The following is a 21,005-nucleotide window of genomic DNA, read 5'->3' as shown; positions in this document are numbered from 1 at the left end:
GCAGACTGCGGTAGAAAAAAAAAAAAAAAAAAAAAAAACAACTCTACAATTTTTTTCCTTTCAGAGGTGTCTATACTGTTCCAAGGAAAGCGAGCTGACAAAGAGGTTTAATGTTTAAGTCTTCCTACCCCAGCCTGAGTCTGAGGATCAACAGAACACCCAGGTTTTTTTACCATTTCCCTGCAAAATCTGAGTTAGCTGTAGCCCAGATATCACACTGCCACACGTAGGCTGGTGCTGCATATCCCTTGAAATAAACAGGGCAGGAGATCTTTGTCCTTTAAATGCCTTTATTAACAGTGATCAGCTCAGAGAGAGGGGTTGGACAGGTCCGCAGGTTCCTGCCGGCAGTGACTTGGAAAAGGAGGATTTGTGCAGCTCTGTCCACTAGGAACAGAGCCAGGAGTCCCGTCCTTGCAAGGGCAGTGGGGGATACCCCGGGTTCCATTCAAATTGTTGGTCCAAGGGGTCCTGGGTCCGACTGACTTCGTTTTAATCGTTTTGGCCAAGAGTGACCGAGGTTCTCAGCGTTTCTGTTGGCTTTAGACCTCTCCCGTGCTGTCCAAACAGCACCTTGACTTCTCAGTTCTGCTTTGGCTCGTCTCTTCTGGGGTATTTTCCAGGATTTGGTGGGGTTCTCGTCCCAATGCAGTCTGGGTTTTGAGATAAATTTGCATGTCTCCTGAGATGCAAATTCCCCCTCCCTCCCCACCATCGGGGGGTTGTCATCCTCTTGGCAGCAGGCAAGGCTGGTACTGAAAAAAAAGAATTCTCCACAATAGAGGGTTAACAACGATACTCAACAGGTGATTACAACATTTAACCAACAAAAGAGCTCTTGGCCATCGATCAGTTCCCAGCTTAACTTTAAACTCTGCAACCTCTTTTCTTAAAAAAAAGGGATAACTTTTTTTTTTTTACTTATAACATCCCTGTTCCTGGCAAAGGCAGCGTGTGAGCAGCTCTGGGAAACACCAACATCCTGCAGTGAAAACTTCATCCCTGTCCTGGGAGACCTGGCTGACCAGAGGGAGGTGACATAGATGAGCAATGCCATGGCTGACTCTCACAATTAAAAGGCAAATATCTTGTATGTATATCTGTTAAGAGAAGTTTTATAGATTTACAGTTATGTTTTATAGATTTACAGTTATGTTTTACCCCCTTGCACTGTTATCAAGGGGTGACCTGAGTTTGGGACATTTGGGAGGGTCAGCTTGTTACTGTGGCAGCACCTGACCTCCAATCAAGATTTAAGGACTTAAACTCCACGACTGGATAGCAAAGAAGGAGCAATGGACAGAACTTTGGGAGGGGTTAAAGGGTTAAAAGGTAAAACCTTCATTGTATGTGTGAGCACATGGTGGGAAAAATCCTCTGCTCCTGGTGCTGTAATATTTTCTCTATTCAGTCTTCTGTTAAGGTTTTAATAAACCTTTTAAATTTTGGAAGTGAGTATCATTTCTCACAGAGGTGATTGTCCCTCCTTGGCCTCTCTGGGTGTGCAGTTGGTGGAGGGTTTGTGAGGATGTGCACTCATCCTCTGGGCTGTGCTTATTCATCCCTCTGGTCATGGAAATCCCACCACAGGACGCAGGCACAGATGCCATAATTATCTGTCTGAATTGCTACAAATTCTCTCAAATGCATGAGATCCAAAGTGTTAGGACCCACTTTTTAATGTGTGACAGCCTTCTCAAGTTTCAAAGGCCTCTGGAAACCAGACCTGCTGAGCAGCAGGGCAGAAATTCCTTCACTGCCATGTTAGGGACCTCCATCAATCTGAAAACTCCAGTACAAGCCAAGAATTTGTGCTATGCTACCCCATCCACCCCATTTCTACTGGGGAACAGGGCAGTTGTGAGGGACAGGGAAGAAAAGAGAGAAGGGAAGTGAGGGGATGTGCATGTCAAAGGTGGGTGACACACATACAGAGAATGAGGGACAAAAATCATACTTCCTTCAACCTTCCTGTCTCACCAGGGGAGCATCTCACCCAGCCCTCTCTCCCTCTTCCATTTCAGACTCAGACACTCCCATTTCCATTCACTTTCACAGCTGAAAGGTCGTTTTGCCTATTTTCCCCTCTCAATTCCAAGGAGGAACGCTGCATTACCTCAGGCATTTGCTGTGCTCCTCAGCAGACTGAGCCCTGCCACATTAATCCCGTGTTAGCAGCCGCTGATGCTCGAAGGGGGACAGGGGGATGATCTTTGCCATTCTCGCTGCTGCTCAAGAGCAAACTGGGTCCTTCATAGGGAAACACCTCGCAGCTCTCAGTGCCTGAATTCAATCCCAAGTTAACAAAGCCAAAGTGTAGGAAAATCCAAGAGAAAATACTTCCTCTCTAAGCTCTCAGTCGGAATCTCAACAGTGTGCAGGTATTTTACTTTCTGGTTCCTTTAATATCCTTTTCTGCTGATAACAGCAAAACATTTCCACACATGCACACAGATATTAAACCACTTACAGAAGGATTGTCTTTATGGGAGTCCTACCTAATGAGACTATGATCCTTTGTGAATAACTCTGGTAGGCACAAGGAAAGCACAGATACTAATTAACCTATAACATTGCCATTAAAAAGTCATGACATGAGTTAATGCACTGACTAGGGGAATTATTTTCCTTTCATAAATTATATTTTACTATAGCTCAATTAGCCATTTTCAAGCACTATTTTTTTCCCAGTCTGTCTTACACTGTCTTTTCTGAAAGGATGGCAACAATCCATTTTAAGAAAGAAAAATTAACATTTAAAACAACAAAAGAGTGGTAAAAGAGTGAACTCCTACTTAGTTCAAATTCCAGCTCAGTCCTTGTTGGCCAGGTATATTGATGGAGATGAGAGGTTTTATGCATTATGCAGAGCCATCTTTTCACTGAAAAACATACTTCAAACAGATGCAATGTTAGCAGACACTGGGATACCAAGCAATTGATTATTCTGTTTACTGCAGAATAACCTGCTGTATCTAGGTTTGATGGTGCTGTGTTTTCACACTCTGGTTTCTTATGAAGCCAATACAAAAGACAAAGTGGACGAGGGTAACATTTGTTAGACCACAGTCACGGCTGAATTGCAGCATCTGGATGCAGGAGGTAAAGTTCAGCTGAGGAATTCAAATTCATAAAAGCAGATGTATAAATCACACATCAGCTACAGAGAAAAAACAAAAAAACACCTCACCCTCAGTTCCAGATAATTTTCACCTTGATGCAGCCACCTCCAGCCCCCAGCTTCCAGAGGGAACCATCTCATGAATTACATCCTTGCTATGATTCTCTCCCTTCTCAGCAGGCCAACACATCCATGGCTTTTCCAGCTCCATTTTCCTGCTGAGCCAGCCAGGACAGTGCAGAGCCATTCGCGGTCTACCAGCAGCCCAGGCACCACTCCCAGAGCTCCTCCTGCCAGGAGAGCAGCAGCACTGACCAGATGGTCCCTGCATCCCCTCCCAGCACTGTTGTGGACCACACTGGCAGGAATCTGCTGGGAAGATGATGGGTTCACGGATGGGCCATGATGGCCCACGGATGGGCTGGGTGCTGCTCTCTGCTTTCCCACGCATCCCTCCCTCCAGACCATCCCTCCTTCCCTCCTGGCCATCTCTCCCTCCTCCTGACCATCCCACCCTCCTCCTGGCCATCCCTCCCTCCTCCTGACCATTCCACCCTCCTGGCCATCTCTTCCCCCCTCCTGACCATCTCTCCATCCCTCCTGGCCATCCCTCCTGGCCATCTCTCCCTCCCTCCCTCCCTCCTGACCATCCCTCCCTCCTGGCCATCCCTCCATCCCTCCTGGCCTTCCCTCCCTCCCTCTTGGACATCCCTCCCCCCTGCTGGCCACGGCCCAGCGCAGTTTGTGCTCTTTAGTCAGCCTTGCCCTGGGGGTTTCCCGCAGCCATCTGCCGGCTGCAGCATCTGAGCAGCCCTTCTGCTCACTCTGCCTCCCGAGGAGGGAGCCGGTCCCGCCACTGCCTCGAAATAAATAAATCAATAACAAGGGAGTGAGAAGGGGCACTGCTCTTTGGTCCTGGTGCAGTCTGGTGGGATCAGCTGTGATGTGCTGCTTGGAGAGAGCCAGAAAAGTGACAGGGTCCATCCAGCCTTAGAAAATCTCCCCTGCCCAGGCTTGGCAGCCAGTGCTACAGGGAAAGAGTGAGGATGCTACAGGGTATGATCCCCATGGCAGCACCGGGAAGTATAAACCATGGCCACTTGGAAACTGCATGGGATTTGGGACAATCTCTTCTTAAGGGGGGCTGAGGTGAACCCCAAGACTGTCTTCCCTCAGGCTGGGAGATGCTGCAATTTGAGACTTTCCAACTGCTATCAGCCAGAAATGAAAAGCAGCTCCAGAGATAAGGGAGGGGTGGGACACAACAACCAGCTCTTGTCCCTCCCCTTTGCCAAGGAGATGCAAACCAGGACTGCTCTGGAGAGAGGGACAGCAGAGCAAGGGAAGGTGGGCAAAGGAGGAGCAGATGCAGAAAAGCACTGAGCGTAGGCATGGCTGAAGAGACCAAGATATGAAGGGAAACACAGAGCAGAGTCTAAGGCTAATTTGACAGCTGTTCCTGTGGGTATCACAGGCAGATAATGTGCTCATGTGCTCGTGTTTGGGGTCACCCCATTGCATCGAGCCTCTGTAAGCCCAGGCTCAGAAGCCACCACACAGTTCTGGGGTCTCCAGTTCTTGCCTGGAGCTGTTTTTAAAAAAATCTGTGCAGACAGCCCTGAGAAAGAAACCAGCCCTGGCTCAGGAACCAACCCTCTGCCCACAGCACCCCTCACCCCAATCCCATTTCACCTAAGCAGAAACAGCCTGCAGGGCCTCAGACTGTGACTAAGGGCTGAAATGACACTCACTGAAAGGGGGATCATTTAACAGATTAGTCTGGGAGGATCTGCAGGAGCCATGCCCCATCTAGGATGGAAAAGTTTTGCAGCAAAGCTATGCAAAGGCAGCCTGAGCCAGAGCCCTTCTACAATAGCATGGTCACGCTACTCAGATCAAGCTCCTTGGGCACTGTTAGCAAAACCTGACCTTCTGTCCTGCTGTCATCTGAGAGCTGACAAGCCCATCAGCCAGGCTGCAGGCAGGGAAATGACAGAGGTGGAATTAATGGGAATCACCTCGTTTGCCTCCCTGCCCACCCCGATGGCTGCAGCACCAGGACAGGGACAGCACCGCCCAAACTCAGCCTCTGCTTGAAGGGATTAGGGCAGATGCAGGTTGGATGCAGCGAGCACAGGAGGGTGGGGGCAGCCAGGGAGGGACTGGGGGAACATCAGGTAATGCCAGGCCCCGGGCACAGAGGGATGGCACAGAGATTCCCTGCGTCAGGCTCTTGGTCCCAGCAGGTTAAGGCACAGCCGCCCTGACAGATGCAGCCATCCAGCTCGGAGGGATTCAAATTAAGGTCAAAAGGGATAAAGCAATGGTGAGGAAATGAATGCCTCGTTCCTGGCTCACAGTCATGCCCAGATGCACGTTCCTCATCCTTTATGAGGATAATTAAAATGCATCATTTTTGTGTGTATGTGTGTACATACATGCAGGAACACACCATTTATTTCTCTGGACAGGAATACAACCATAAGAAATATTTCTTTTTTCACTGCCTCTGTGGCAGCTATCTGGATTTTAAGCTTGGGAAGACAGGAAGGGAGATGGAAAGGGAAAGGGTACCCTTTTTCTCTGTTTATTCTCACCAGGAAAGGAGGGCAAAGCTGCTCAGAGCTTTTCAGTCCTGAGCAGGGATTCGGTGGCACAAGAACAGTTTATGCAATCTTCCATTTGCACAGAGCAGGGTATGTAATGCCTGTGCTTGGAAATGGGCCCAGGAGGGGCAGGTTTGCTCCCCCAGCTCTGTCACTCAGCAGATTAATTAGCCATTTCTCTCAGTCTGTAACACTATCACAGCCCAAATCTGCAGCAGCAAACGCTGAACCCATCCCAGAGCCCAGTGCCAGCTGTGCCCATCACCTGTCCAACAACCATGAAGGTCCTACATGCCAAGACTTCCTTCCCTCCTCCTGCTAAGACAACATGGCTTGAGGCTGTGACAGATTCTCTTTGCATCCTCCTGTGCTCTCCATCACAGCTGGTCAAGTGTCCACATCTAAAACCAGAGTCCCAGGAAAGAACTTGTTCCAGCACTGGTGCCCAGGAGCACAGCCCAGAGCTGGGAGGGAGACGTGCTCTGGGGAGGGACAGGATGGAACTGCCCACAGCTGACAGGACTGGTTTGGCTCTCTGAGGCCACTGCACACCAACTGAACCCTGTTTTTCAGTCTTCCAGCTGAGGCACACAGCCTGTTTGCCTCCCACAGCAGGAGGTACTTTCTCCCAAGGCAGGCACAGATTTTACCTGAGACCCAAAAGCAGAGAAGTGTCTGAGCACTGCTCTGTGCTCAAGGTTTGCAAAAGTTATTTTTGCTGGCCTCTAATACCCCATTAGTGCCTGTCAGAGGAGAGGGCTGAACACTTTTCACTCATCATAAATTTGTGACACTTGGGAATTTGTTGTTTATTCCTGGCTAGAAAATGCTAAGCCCATCAGTTATGTCCTCACAATCCTCATCACGCTGTCTTAATTTACACTGACCTCCCAGCCAGAGCACAGCCCTAAATTGTCACAAACAGTCAGCTCTCCATTACACGGCTCAGTGGAGTGTGGGGGAGAGACATCTGTGTGCAGGGGCTCAGAGCTGCCTGTGCTCAGCTCAGGAACCCCAGGCATCATCAGCCTGGACACTGCCTGAATCCAGAGCCCTGCTCTCCAGCTCACAAACCTTTCCAGAGTGCCAAGTGCTGCCATGCCCTGCTCTCCTCTGGCATTACCTGCCCCTGCCTGCCCCCAGTGCTGGTCAGAGGCTGCTGCCACCTCCAGCTCAGGGCTGCCTGCTGGGCTGGCAGTGACACTGGGGTGCTGCAAAGCCCAGGCTCATTGCTTTATCTGGGCTAGAGCTGCTCCCATCCCTCATCTCTGCACCACCTGCCTCTGCATCCTCTCCTCTGGGAGCCTGGGTGAGGGACAAGCAAAGCTCCCACAGGATTTCAGTCTCACCACTAAAGGTCTGAATTATGGATTCTTCACCACAGACTTGGCCAAGGTGAGCTGACACACAGGCATCTTGGGAACCATCACCATACTGGTCTTCTTTGGGATTTGGTCCTCAAGGAAAGTCGTCAGCAATTAGCAGAGATGTATTTTAGGCCTGTTTATAAATGTCTTGCAGCTGCAGTGATCAGGAGCTGAGCACAAATAGCAGTGAGAGAAGCCTGTTTGGGCTCTTTTCTGATGTAACTTGCTCTGGATAGAGTCAGACTTGGTTTTCCTTCTTCCAAAGGCTGATGGTGTCTTCAAATCTGTGAAAGCTGGGATGTGGGTGGGAGAGGAAAAGGACTATCCTATCTTAGAAATGGTTCAGAACCACTGAGCATCGAGACTAACACTGTCTGGGGTGGGATCAGCAGAAGCTGGCCAGAAGCTCTCTCTAAGTTCAAGAGCTCATTAATTCATCAGTATTCACACAGGGTATTTAATCAGGACTTAGACTGCCATGGGGTTAAGATCTTCAGAGACACCACAAAATAAAGAGCATGGTGATGTTTGTCTTTTGTCTTTCTGCTGGTGACCTCCTGCTAAACATCAGAGCCCAGAACTGCCTGCCAAGGCCTCAGATATTATCAATAATATCATTGCTTATCTTGCTAACATGACATATTTATCTCCAGGGATAAAACTTCTGATTAGCTGTACTGCCTCTGGTTCCCCAAGCTGGAAGCCCTTCCCCACACACCACCCTGTGCCTCAGGCACTGCTGCCAGGCTGTGCTCCCTCCTGTCCCGGGCAATGGCACAAAAAAGGCTTTGCAGAAAGACAGTAGCCCAAAAAAAAAAAATATGTTTCAGGCTGCCACTAAAGCATTAACATGAAAAAAGAGGAAAAGGACATATCCCTGCTGATGTTCTGCACGGCTTCATCTTCCTTGGCTGGTTTCACTCTTTTCTGCTCCAGCATCTCTGACTATCTGGGAGCAGGACCTGACCCAGCAGCCCCTCCAGCCCCTCCATGAGTGCTGGTTCTGTGGCCACAGCTGTGGCACTGAGCCATGCACAGCCCCTTCAGCAAGTGGACGTGCTGCCTTCAGCAATAAAGAGAATTTGAAGCCATTAAAAACCCAGCAAAATGACCCCTCCTGCGGAGCTCCTGCCATCAGGAAAGCAACACCACCAGCAAACAAACAGGAAAAGGCGCTGGAATGTTTGCCAGGGCAGTCCTGGTTGGGAAATGAGGGGTGGGACAGCGCAGCAGGAGATGTAAAATAATCCCAGCTGTGAGTCTCCAGCAGCAGCAGTGAGGGATGCTCCATCCACACTCACACCGGGGGCTCATAACAAAGGGGGAATAACATATCTAATACATAACAAAGGGGGAATAACATTTACAGCACATAACAAACAACATACACAGCTCATAACAAAGGGGGAATAACATTTACAGCACATAACAAACAACATACACAGCTCATAACAAAGGGGGAATAACATTTACAGCACATAACAAACAACATACACAGCTCATAACAAAGGGGGAATAACATACACATACATAACAAACGAGGAATAACATATCTAGTACATTACAAACAAGAAATAAGGTACACAGCACATAACAAAGGGGCAATAACACATCTAATTCATAACAAAGGGGCAATAACATATACAGAACATAACAAAGGGGGAATGGGGAATCAGGACGGGCTGGGCAGGCAGCCCTGCTAAAGACCTGGGTAACTGCTGCACTCAAGTAATAATCCTGTGCTAAATCCAGAGTTTAAATGCCTCAAGGGCTTAAGGGCTGTCAAGAGCTGCAATTCATTTCCAGAGGTTTTATTTAGTTGCAGCAGCAATTTTACCTGAGGGTGACAGTAAATTTGAGAATTACAGGGCTAATAATTTAACAGAATTGGCTGCGGCATTTTCTTAAAGAAACACAAACACGCACGGAGCTGATGAAATGAGTTCTGCACATTACGTGCTCGCAGGTTTCATTTGAATGAAAATGATTAATGGGAACATAAAGATAAAACACACCACAGCAATAAAACAAATCAGCTCTGCTTCCTAAAGGTCAGAGCAAACCTGCCTCCTGGTTTGGAAATCATCTCCTAGGACAACATCAGGCATTTGCTTCTGCATCCTCCTCTTGCCTCTCCCTGCTGATAACTGCTGGTTCTGACATCCCCAGCAAGTGGATGGAGCAGCAACTAAACACATTCTTAGTCAGACACACAAGACATGGACAGAAACTGTGGTTAACACAACTGGCTCTTTAATTTCAGAGAATAACTTTTTCCTGTCTGTGTATCACTATGATTTTTAATTAAAAAATAAGAGTTCTTTTACTTGGTACCTCAGTTCAGCTTCCCTCAGGAAGAGATGGGGACTCAGCAAAGCATCAATGTGCAATTTCCATTACCAGGAAGGTAAAACAACATAACAATTTATAGGGAGCTCTTTCCTTATTGCCTTGGTCCCAGGAAGGAGCAGAGCAAACAGCTCCCCCTCATCCCCTTCCCAAATCGTGTGAGGGACAGCACTGAAGAAGTTCCCACCCAGCCAAAATGGAGTTTTAGGGAGGGAATTTAAAGATTAGGGAGCCTGGCCCAAGAAAAAAACCTGAACCTCCCAGCTGTGAGTCTGTCTTGCAGAAAAACTTTACATGATTTGAAACCACTGATATCTTTTCCCCCTCCCTGCCATTGTCATTGAGAAATATGTTCCTTTCTGCATTTCTAATTGGGATGGAGCAGATGGCAAAGGCTTTGTTTAATGAAATATGTCCATTCAATTAACCCACGCCATCAGGGATCCAGCAGTGCAAAAGGAATCAGCATCCCACTGCTGCAAGGGGATCCTGCTGCCACACCTGCACACCTGAGCAAGGCCCAGGGTGCCACAGGCAGGACCTGGAGGCACAGGCTGGACCTGCTGGACCTGGCTCAGCTGCCAGTCCTGCTTCCCAGAAGCCTTGTTCCTCTAATTTTTCCTTTTTCTTTTCTGTTTTCTCCCCCCTGATTTCCAGTTTCAGAACTGCATCCAGAGGTTTGGAACCCTGTGCTCAGCCTTGCCTTAACAACCCATGGAAAAGGCAATATCTCTTTTCCCCAGGAATTGCTATGGAGCTCTGCCAAAGAGAACTGGGTCCCACTGCCAGCCCTTCCCCTCCTTCTGGGGAGGGGAAGCCCCTCTGTGCCTCAGTTTCCCCATCTGTGGTGAATGACTATCAATTAATTCTCTGTGAACTACCCAATATGTGGTTCAGTGACAGTTTGAAAATCAACCAAAAACCAACACAGCTTCCCAAAGAAAAACATAGTATTTTATTTCCTGCCTTGGTCTAGAACAAAGTTTGGCCCCTTGAAAGGAGGGAGGGGTGACATTTTGAAGCACAAAAATTGAAACACACATTCATACTGTGAAAAAAAATCCTCTTTTTTTTTTTTTCAATCCCACTAATAGCATGATTACCAGCAGAAACAGAGCCAAAAGACACAAAGGGCTAGGATTAGAGCAGGCTGCTCTGGAGTAAGTACTTTTATGCAGGTAAATAGTTTATTTCTAAAGCCTTGCTCCCAGCTTCCACTAGTGCAGGAGCAGCGGCTGTTCAGGGCTGTGACAGGAATAGTTCCTGCTAAAGAAATTCATTAAATGCCAACTGGACTAATTTTAGCACTATAAAACCAAGCCATTTCAGGATTTCACTTCCAAATGGTGAATTGGTACATTTACCAAAAATATTACTTTGATGTTTTGGAGGTTTAATTGATTGAGGTTTTTTTTAAGTGAGGAAAGCAGAAAACCCCAGAACCTTCGGGGCTTTTCCTTTACTTTTCCTTTTCTCCTTCCTCTCCCCCTTCCTTTCTTTTCTTTCCCTCTTCCTTTCCCCATCTCTTCCCTTCAGGAAAGCAAGAGAGTTTTCAGCTGCTTCCTGTGCTCAGACACGGGGAATAAATCAAAATACTTCTATGGGAAACACAGAAGAATAGAAGAATAGAAACATATTCGCTTCTCTTCAATGATGGTTTTTCCTTATTTTACAGAAAACCTGAGGAGTTTATTGGTCCCTTTGCTTGTGGGGAAGACCTTTGGATAGCAAGTCATTCAGAAATGGGATTTATGCAGCCAGAGGAGAAACACAACCCGTGACAGCTCCCAGCAGGCCCCCACAGCCCTGGCTGCAGTGTGACACCCAGAGTGACACACACCATCCCCCTGGGCTGCCAGTCCTCACCCCTCAATCCCCAATGTGCCCTCTGACCTCCCACAAGCCTGGAGAGCCCAGACCCTCACCAGCAGCCCTGCCATGCTGGGACAGCTGCTCCCACAGCTCCCAACACCCCTAAGGGTCCCCAAAACACATCCCTCCAACATTCCCAATTCTCTTGTGCTATGACCAAGCTGGATGGTCTCCATTCTCTTTTCACCCAGTACAAGGCAGAGGGATGCCACCTTTGACTCCCTTTGAGCTGTTTATGGGCTTATCTGGCTCTCAGCTCTTATTGCTAGCCCTCTAATCCCTCTCCTCTCTCTGGTGGCATCACAGATATATTTCCTGCCATTTGTGTCTGTTCCCACACTGTCTCGAGCTGAGCTAAACTGTTTCCAAGTGCAAAGCAGCATGACTGAAACCCCTGCTAGACTTTCATAATGAATATGAAGTTGCCAGACAGCAGAAATTCCTAACTTCACTTCATTCTCCAAATCCATTTATCAATGCTAATCAGCCAAGACCAGACAAGTCTTCCCATTTTCAGTAGAATTACCTTTTTTCCTAATGACAACAAAACATTTTTTGCAAAAACAACAGTATATCATCAAGTGAAACTCAGTCTTTGACTAACACAATATTTTAACTCATGACTCAGACAAGATATTGGCTGCAGAAACGACCCACTTGATTCATCTTTGTTAATGGCAGAAGTTTCAGAGAGGTATCTGAGATCCTCTTGTGGAACAATCAGGCCTGGGAGCAGCCCTGGATCTGAACTCTCTCTGGGATTTGAAGACACTCTGATCTAGCTCCAAAGCTCCTGGTTTGGAGGATACAGGTATACAGGAGTTGGGAGGATACAGGTATACAGGAGGACACTCAGATGCTTCAGCAGTCAAATCAAATTATTTTATGGTTTTGTCGTGTGCTCAACTGGGATGCTACAGGGTGACTGTGCTAACATGACTGCTGCTGCTGGCTGGTAATAGAACTAGAGATAAATTGGTAATTTTGCAGCCGTGAAGTGAACGTATGCTACATAAATACACTAAGAAACTGAAACCTTCCCAAAACACCAGATTTTACAATCAAAGTCCTGCACCCACTTGCCCATACCAAATCACAAGGGCTGATGGGCAGGTAAAGATGCTTTTTTGCCCAGGGTGTTGGTCTTGGCCAGAGCAAGGGAAGAGCATTTGTGGCCCCTCCACAGCAGCTCCAAGTAAGAGATGGTTTCTGACAGCTCGGGCACCTCTCACTCTCACAGCTTGGCTGCCCTGTCACTGGCAGAGTTCTCCAGCAGATCCAGCTGCCCAGACAGAGCTGGCTCATGCTTGAAACATGGCAGGCAGCCAGAGCAGCAGAGAGACCTGCTGGATTTTCCCTACACAATCCCCTAACAAGGAATCCTGATGTTCCTGGGCACAGCTTTCTTTCCCTGGGTACCTCACACCTCCCAGCAGCCACTTGGATATCTCTGAGACTCCCCTCACACAGACACAAACAACCTTTTTTCTTTCTTTCTTTCTTTCTCTGTAGGGATGAGCATATAAAAAACCCACTCTTGTTAAAAAGGAATTTCCTTGCACCAGAGAGGCAACTGCAGGCCACTCTAACCAGGTGAATTCTGCCCTTGCTATTTTAACATCTGGCCCTACTGGGACTTGTGTTTTTGTTTAAGCCACACACATGAACCAGCTCCCATGGGGAGTGAGCCTTGCTGAGAGTGCCTATGCATTAGACAGTAAGGGATGGACAGAATATTTCTTTTTTTTTTTAATTTTTTTCTCTAGCCATTATGTTTGCCTTGACACAGATGGTGAGTCCAGGCCACCTTCAGATGGTACTTTCTGCCCCAATACATAGCACTTCCCCTTCTCTTAATAAAAGTGTGTGACTGCTCCCTAATCCCCTTGAGATACAACAAATGGATTAGCAGAAGCAGTTTAACCCAGAGCTCCTTGCTAACCATCCTCACCTTGGGCTGGGTGGGCAGAGGGCAAGCACAGTTCAACACCATGAGCTGCTCAAGGTTTACCAAGCCACGGGACACTGACCAGTCCAGCCAGCTGAGAAAAACCCTGAGCTGTAGCCAGAAAAACCCCAACCACTCTCCCAGCTCTGAGTTCTTGTCCAGGACAGAGTTCAGGAGAAAACAAGCAGCAAAGACCAATAATTTCAGCATCAGAATGGTGCATTCTGCTTGCCACTGAAAGCCTGCAGTATGAAAACACAATTAAGTAGTTGCACATTGACAGAATCTCCTAATTGCTGCAAGGAGCATTTCAATTATGTTTTCAACACTGAAATGAGTCATTACCAGTCTATAGGGGAAAATTGTGTTTGTGGGGTCATGGTTTTTTATAGCATATGCTGTCTTCTTCCCAAAAGTTAGCTCTTGTACTGCTGACAATATTAATTTTGGATGGATTCTTCCCTTTAGGAGCTAAATTGAGACAATTCTAGTTATGGGAACAATTGTCCACTCTAGCCCAGAAAAGCCCAAAGCCGTAACATCTGGAGTTATGAAAACAGAGAAAAGTCCCTCCTGCTTTGCAAAATTCAACTGCTTCATAATCAAATCATAAATAGTCACATTTCTTCTCTGATTTCATTGTAACTGTAGGCAATGCAGAGCCCTAAACACTGTTGGGTTAGCAGCCCAGTTCAAACCAGTGATAGTTTCAGTAAAGAAAGAAATAATTTCAGTAAAGGAAGAAATAATTTTTCAGCAAAGGAAGAAATAATTCCTGCTATGAAAGCAGCTGGAATGAGTGGTGGCAAAGATATTTTGCAGGTATTCTGAATTACAGATGCTGGGAGATTTAAAATATACAGAGTACTCTAAGAATTGAAGCAAAGACTATTTTAAGAATTGAAGAAAGTCAAGTCAGGTTAGATCTACTACCTGGGTGACTGAAGATGGTTGAGAGCTACACTTGACCCTTACCAACAGAGGTTTTGTTTTTTATTGTTCCTACAGCAATCTGAAAGCAAGATGATTGCAGAGCAGTGAGACTCAGCAGCACTGAGAAAGCCCTGGTTTGAGAGCTCTGGGTTAAACAGCACTGATTTAGATGTTCATGCCTGCACAGTAGTTCAGCAAAGATAACAGGTTGCAGAAGCCACTTGGTAATTGACCTCTGGTGATTTAAAACCTTAATTTGCTTTCATGCTTTCTGATTTAAAATAGCGTGTGCACTTGGGCATAACTGCTTTAAGATATCTAAGCAATATTTTAGCCTGGATTCCTCAGGAAACAAGGCTTAACAGAGCAGATAGACTATCCTTCCTAATAACTCCTGAAAGCATTGGCCATTTTCAGCCGAATTTGTCGCAGGGTTCAGAGCTGTGATACTTGTAAAATTCTCAGAGGTTTCGTGAAGAGCCAGAGCAAACAAAGCTCATGCAGATTCTGAGTTCCAGCTCTTGGGTGAACAACTTCTGTCCCTTCTGTGGTGGGCACATCCCATGGGGCACGAGGCCAGGAGAGGACAGTGGGGCTGGGTCCTACATTCACAAAGGAAACCACTGAGGTCCAGGCTGTACTGGACATGATGCTTGTTGAATGTTGTTTATAAATAACACTGCTACAGCCCTGACTCCGTGGCATCCCCTTTTCACTGCAATGAATGCCATTCCCTGCCAGGGACAAGCCAAGGGTGAAGCAGATCTTCCTCGTGCCCACAGGTAGTGCAAGGAGCACCACACAGAACAGAGCCCTGAGAGGCACCTTCAGGCAGGAAACAAAGCTCCCTGGGTGATTTGTAGGCTCTGAACAGCAAAGCTGTCACAGAGCCACAGTGAATCTTTCTCAGTCTGCACCTTTGCTGAGCTGATTTATTGAAGGTGTCAATATCAGAGGTAGGCTGGGGACCAGCTGTAAAGCTCAAAACCTGATTTTCCTGTGGTTTTGCATTCCCCTCTGCCTTTAGCACTTTGTTTCATCATCAGATGAGTTGAGGTTTTGACTGGCTTTCGGGGCAAAGGGCTGCTGGAAGGGAGCCCCACTGCTTCATGTGCACTGGGTAAATCAGAGGATGCTCATTTTCACAGACTGCACAATAAATCGTTGGGTTAAATTACCAGGAGTTATAAGACAGTTTGGTCAAGCAGGCAGGGAAGAGCTGGAGACAGAACATCCAGCTTTTGCTACCCATTAGATAATAAGATGCCCCACTGGGCCATAGCTTCCTTACTTTGGAACAAGAGTGAATCCCAGTGTGCTCTGGCCACAGGACAGTAGACACTGCAGGAAAGGGGTGCTGCATTGCCATTAGTTCTAGTCCTAAAATAAAGTCCAAGTGCTGACCAAAAGCTCATTAAACTAAAAATAAAATTCTTTGGACTTCAGCAAAATACAACGCTCTCCTCCTTACACTGGCTGCAAGACTCCTGTCTCAACAGCACAAAGAGGGATTACAAAAAACCACCAAGAATGTTGCATTTAAATTTTCAAAGTCGAGTTGTGTTACCTGCAACCGTGAGAGGCTGCAAAGCCTGTGCCTGCCCCAGCAGGGTTGCAGTGCATGGTGACACGATCCCACCAAGACCTGCAGGACTCATCTTCTGGGCAGGGAGCCCAGGGCCATGAAGGGAAGTGCTAATAGTTAAAAAGATGTCTGGACCTTGCAGAAATAGATATTTTCCCAGGAATAAAACATGACTTGGAATAAATGTTTTATTCCCCTGCACATAATGAATGGCAGTGAATGTGATTTGGGGACCTGTCAAGAGAGGGGAGCACAGACATAGAACATGCACCACAGACAGTATTAAAAATGTTGTTTAACTGAAACACAGGGAATTGAGATCACTGGTAATTTTAATCTCCTTTCCTCTGGGATTTTTTTTTTCTCTTTTTATGATCTCCTTCCTATGTGGCTGAAAAAACAGGGCCATCAAAATGTTTATTGGAAACTCTTGCAGGAACCAATCCATATGCAATTGCACAGAAGGTAAAGAGGCATCCACTGCTCAGCATTTCCAGCAGATTTAGCATCAAGCTCCACTTGCAGCCAGGCAGACAACACTATCTTCTTCCAGAGAGTCACCAGGAAACAAATAAAGGACTGTGCTCTAACCCAACAGCTGCCTGAACTGCACTGATCTGTGGCAACACCGCTTTGCAGAGGAGCTTTTCATCAATCTCCATGTATGGCCTAATAGAGGTTGTCAGGAATATGGAAAACTGTCACTCTTGTGTGGCTGTGAGCAGCTCTGAGCCCTACCCTCACCAGACAACCCTGCCCAGCTTGTACCAGCATGGGGGGATGAGGCCACAGTCTGCTACAGCAGCTCCTTCCTGGCTGCTGCAGGCATTGGCAAGAGGAGATGAAAGAAAAGCTCCAGCTTTTATTAATTGTTTTCACAGGCAGAGAGTATCCTTGTTGGGAGAGAGTTTGCTGCTCCAGGAGGATCATGTTGCCCTTGGCCAGCTAAATCTTCCCTCTACATGGCCTGAAGGGTCCAATGTGAGGAATATTGTGTGCGGTTTATTAAACCTCCAAAGAGGCTTGTCTGGCAAAGGAGCATCGTGGTGCTGTGAAAAGAGAGAATGGCACCAGGGCATCATCTCAGCTAATTGTTTCATCAACTTGGAGAGCAACAACTGCTTGCTAAATAAGGCTCTTCTTTTCTGCCTTGCAATTGTGCTCTTGTGGCTGCCAAGAAAAGCTCTGACACTAAAGGCTTCTCAGGGCCTCTGCAAGTGTTGCCTTTGGTTTTAATCCAGAAAGGCAAAAAGCAAAACCAAGGGCTGCAAATCAGAGGAAGAGGTGAAAGCTCTAAGGAGATCTGCCCTCCTCCCACCCACCTAACCAGTAAGAATTGAGTAAAAGGAAAAGAATTAATGAATCTTGTTTGGTGCATTTGCCTCAGAAAATGTAAATGCTTGGCTAAAGAAAAGACATTTGAGAGTTTCCTCAAATAAGTTTATGTTTTCAGTTGCTTCTGGAAAAACAATCAAGTTTGCATATTTTTATCAAAATATTGAAAGTGCTTGAATCTTTCCTATTACAAACCAGGAAAGTGAAGCTATTAATCCAGTCCTATAATAAGACTGGAGAAGAAAAAAAGGGCTATTTAGAAGTAGTTACTGCTCTTCCTAATGAACTGAACTGGCAAAGATTCTTCTATTTTTTCCGGTTCCTGAGCTATCCAGAAATTGAAACATGTTGCAGGTAACTATTAGTTAAAGTACAAGCTCATGCATGATGATTTCCCTTGTTTCAGGCTCAGCTCATTTGCAATTGAAAGCATCAACAGTAAAATATTTCTGCACTTAGAGCTTTATCTTTTCCCCAGTAAAGCTCCTTCCTGAACACATCTCCCTTCTGTTTTGGCACAACCATTTGTGGGCTGTCTTTAAACTTTGTGTCTTAATTTCTCCTTCCCTCTGCCCAAGCAGGTGACAAGAGAGTGAGCCAGGCCAAATGTCGCTGGGTGCCAAACCTGGTGTCAGCATTATTGGTCTGTTATCAACAGCAGAGGTTCACTGGGTTATGCAGAAGGCTCCCAATCTGTGATTTTAAATTTCTGGAGCAATCCAGTCAATAAAGTTCACTTGAGGATCAAGGTCTCCTTGCAGAAATGGGAAGGAATGAGTAGGCATTTCTCACTTTTGCCAAAAAGATGGTGGGGAGAGGGGCCAGGGCTACCTCTGAACTGACCATTCTGCTTTAGCAGAACCCAGGGGACACTGGTAAGAACAGATGTCCCCTACAGAGTGTGATCAGTGCCTGCATGCCAAGCCAAACCTACCTGCCAGATCAAGCATGGGCGTGGGACAAGCCAGCCATGGCAGGGAATTCCTCTGCTTCCTCTTGTGATTGACAAGAGCAGCAATGAGAAGATAGGAGCTGGAGAGTTGTGTGCAGTAACCTTTCCCATTGTCAGAAATGTCAAAGCAATTCCTAACAGCTCACTTCAAAATGCATTTTCCATCCTCTTTTTGACATCTTCCCAACCTCCCCAACATTGCCAGAAGATACAAATTCACCCTGACAGTCAGGAGAGGAAGGGAAAACAAGAAAGGAAATAAAATAAAAACCAATCTCTGAACTCTTGTTAACCATCACAGAAGCCAAGAGTTAGTATCTTGCACTTACTGACAGATCAAGCTTGAACCACCTTCTCCCCACAAAAACCCAGCAGAATAAGGCAGGAAAGAGGTTACTTATCCTATCAGGACCTAGTGATTATTGTCTTATTTCCCTGATAAGCACGGATAGCTTTTGTAATACAGCTCTAACAGGTTCTTGGCTTTTTCATTTCTTTTCTCCTTAACAAGTTCTTCTGTTTTTAATTTCTTTCCTCCTCTCACAAGTTCTCTCCATTCCTTTTCTCTGTTATGTTGACTTACAGAACCTGACATCTTTGCACAAGGAAAGGTTATTAATTGCTGCTGAATGAAGAAGCATATCACAAACACAAAACAAGACAAAAAAACCAAACACAAAACAAAAATCCCAAAACAAACAAACAAACAAACAAACAAACAAACAAACAAACAAACAAAACCAATAAACCATAATAAAGAGGAAAAGAGGAGGTTTTACCAACAAAACTCTCACATTTGGGTTCTGTGACTTTGTGGTAGACTCCGTCTTACAAAATTTACAGCTCTAAATAATTAGGTATCTGGTTTCATTAGCCATCCAGGCTTCTACTATCTTCAGTGAGCAGAAGAAGGGGAAGTCAGGAGAATGATTCACCATACCTTCTTTAGAAAGCTATTTTGGGATTGACTAAATCATCCTTTGGAGATTGGACAATAAGTACAGACTGGATGTACAACTCCTACACATCTCCAGGGTGAGATGTGTGACTGTCAGGACACAAGGAAGGATGGGTCCAAAGACTAAAAGCTGCTCACAGACATCGGTGACAATTAGCTGGTTTAAAACCCCTGGGAAGGAGCAGATCCAGGGAGAGAAACATTTGTTCAAGGTCACAGAGAAGGTCACTGGAATCACTTGTGTCTCTTGAGTGCACTTCAATGTCCTGAATAAAACATTAATTTATCCTGCAAGGAATGATGTTGAGGAAATGAAAGTTCAAATGCCAAATGCAAAAGAAAAAAAAATCAGAAGAAAAAGCATGACCTTCCATTGCATATGTTTAACTGGAGTTTCATTTACATGAGCAGTAGCACACCAGTTCCCTCAAGCTTCTGAGGAAATTAGTAGCAGGAAAACACAATTCTGTGCATTCTCAGGAACTGCTTTCATTAACAAAAAGCCAAGGCACAGGAATATATCAACCACTGCATAACCTCACCAAACTGTGCAATCTAAATAGAACTGGGGCAAAAGCTGAAGGCAACAGAAGGACTTTGCATTGCACAAAGTTAATGAAGTTAGTGCTGGCTCTGGACTAAATTATGTGAAATACCTTGAAAACATATAGCAGACAGCAGCTAGACACCCATCTGGGGGTGTCCAGTGGTGTGGGACTTCCATATGAGAAGCCAGTAGTGACCAGAAGGTGGGAAAGAGGTTTCATCTCTCCCAGGTTCAACCCTGCCACAGCCGATAGGAGACCACAGGAACTGAGAGATCTAAGGATCTCTGGGTAAAAGGAAGCCATAAAATACTTGGAGTGACTACAGTATGTAAAACAAATATCCCTGACCATGGACTGGCACATAAATGCCCACTGCAGCGTGCTCAAGACAGGAGTCAGTGTTTAAAAATGCCTCTTGTAATGTCAGTGCAGAAAAGCCTGCATTGGACTGGAGGATGATTTTTATCCTGATACCACCACATCCCTTTTGGACTGCTTTTTTCAGCCATAGCCACTTTCTTAGAACAAGAACTGCCTGCTGAACCAGTGCTTCCCCTCCTCCTCCTCCAAACACTTCATAACCACAAACCTCAGCTGCTCCTACTTGTTTCCTGTGTTTACCCAACAGATCACGGCAAAAAGGGAGAAGAGGAAGGAGTTTATAATAGGAAAATAATCAATAGTGACATGCCATCGCTGTCTGCAAGGCAATCATTAGCGGCTCAGGAGAGACCTCAGTGGCTTCTGTGTGTGACTGTGATTGCCTCCTGCGGAGAGCTAAGCTGCTGTGAAAGACTTCAGCAGGTGCCTTCTCCTCCTCCAGCACAGGGAATTCAGTCTAAGTCAGGCAGCTAAATTACACCTCTGGGTTATTATCAGCTGTATTAATTACTGTGTTCTCCCTAATTATCCTCTCTTAACACACTCAGTTGGTTTGTGGGAACAATGCAAGGCTGGCAAACAGTGGCATTCAAAATTGATTGGGCCAGAGGCTCAAGGATGTCACACAGCACAGCAGGTTTGTAAAAGGTCAGATTAGTCGGGGAGTTTATCCACTGCTTTGTGAGGGTGTGAGCTGGGCTGCAGCAGGCTGACATGCCCTGGCCAGCTGGCATGAAAGGACACACACAGTATGGGGTCAGTTGTCCCCTGGTTTTACATCATGACCCCATGCAAAGGGCTATTCCCTGCCACAGCTCCAATGCGACTTTCTGACCTACATTAAGGCAAACAACACAACATCATCAGCCAGAGGCAGGACGTTCCTTCTGTCCCCTGTTTCACCCTGCATGAACTGCAGGTAGGACTGGGAAACCCAGGCAGGCTCTGCTGTGTCCTGGCTGCTCTTCCTGCTCTTCAAATAACCAGACTGAGTGACTTTGACTCAGATCACTGACGTGGAAAGTCACTTTTGTAACATAAAACAACCCA

At 46.3% G+C, this 21,005-nt stretch overlaps 1 long non-coding RNA gene across 2 annotated transcripts in view; it reads right to left on the bottom strand.

The window, feature by feature from the left end:
* Positions 1-289: 289 nt before the first annotated feature.
* The window catches only part of LOC127060122 (uncharacterized), a 65,864-nt gene continuing 45,148 nt past the window's right edge, over positions 290-21,005 (bottom strand). For both annotated transcript variants that reach the window (XR_007778773.1, XR_007778772.1), the window contains one exon: positions 290-755. This is a non-coding gene — a long non-coding RNA (uncharacterized LOC127060122). The remainder of the gene's footprint in view (positions 756-21,005) is intronic.

Source organism: Serinus canaria, chromosome 13 (genome assembly GCF_022539315.1).
Source record: "Serinus canaria isolate serCan28SL12 chromosome 13, serCan2020, whole genome shotgun sequence".
Classification (NCBI taxonomy): domain Eukaryota; kingdom Metazoa; phylum Chordata; class Aves; order Passeriformes; family Fringillidae; genus Serinus; species Serinus canaria.
Note: the sequence above shows the minus strand (reverse complement) of the source record. Positions and strands in the feature narration are given on the sequence as shown.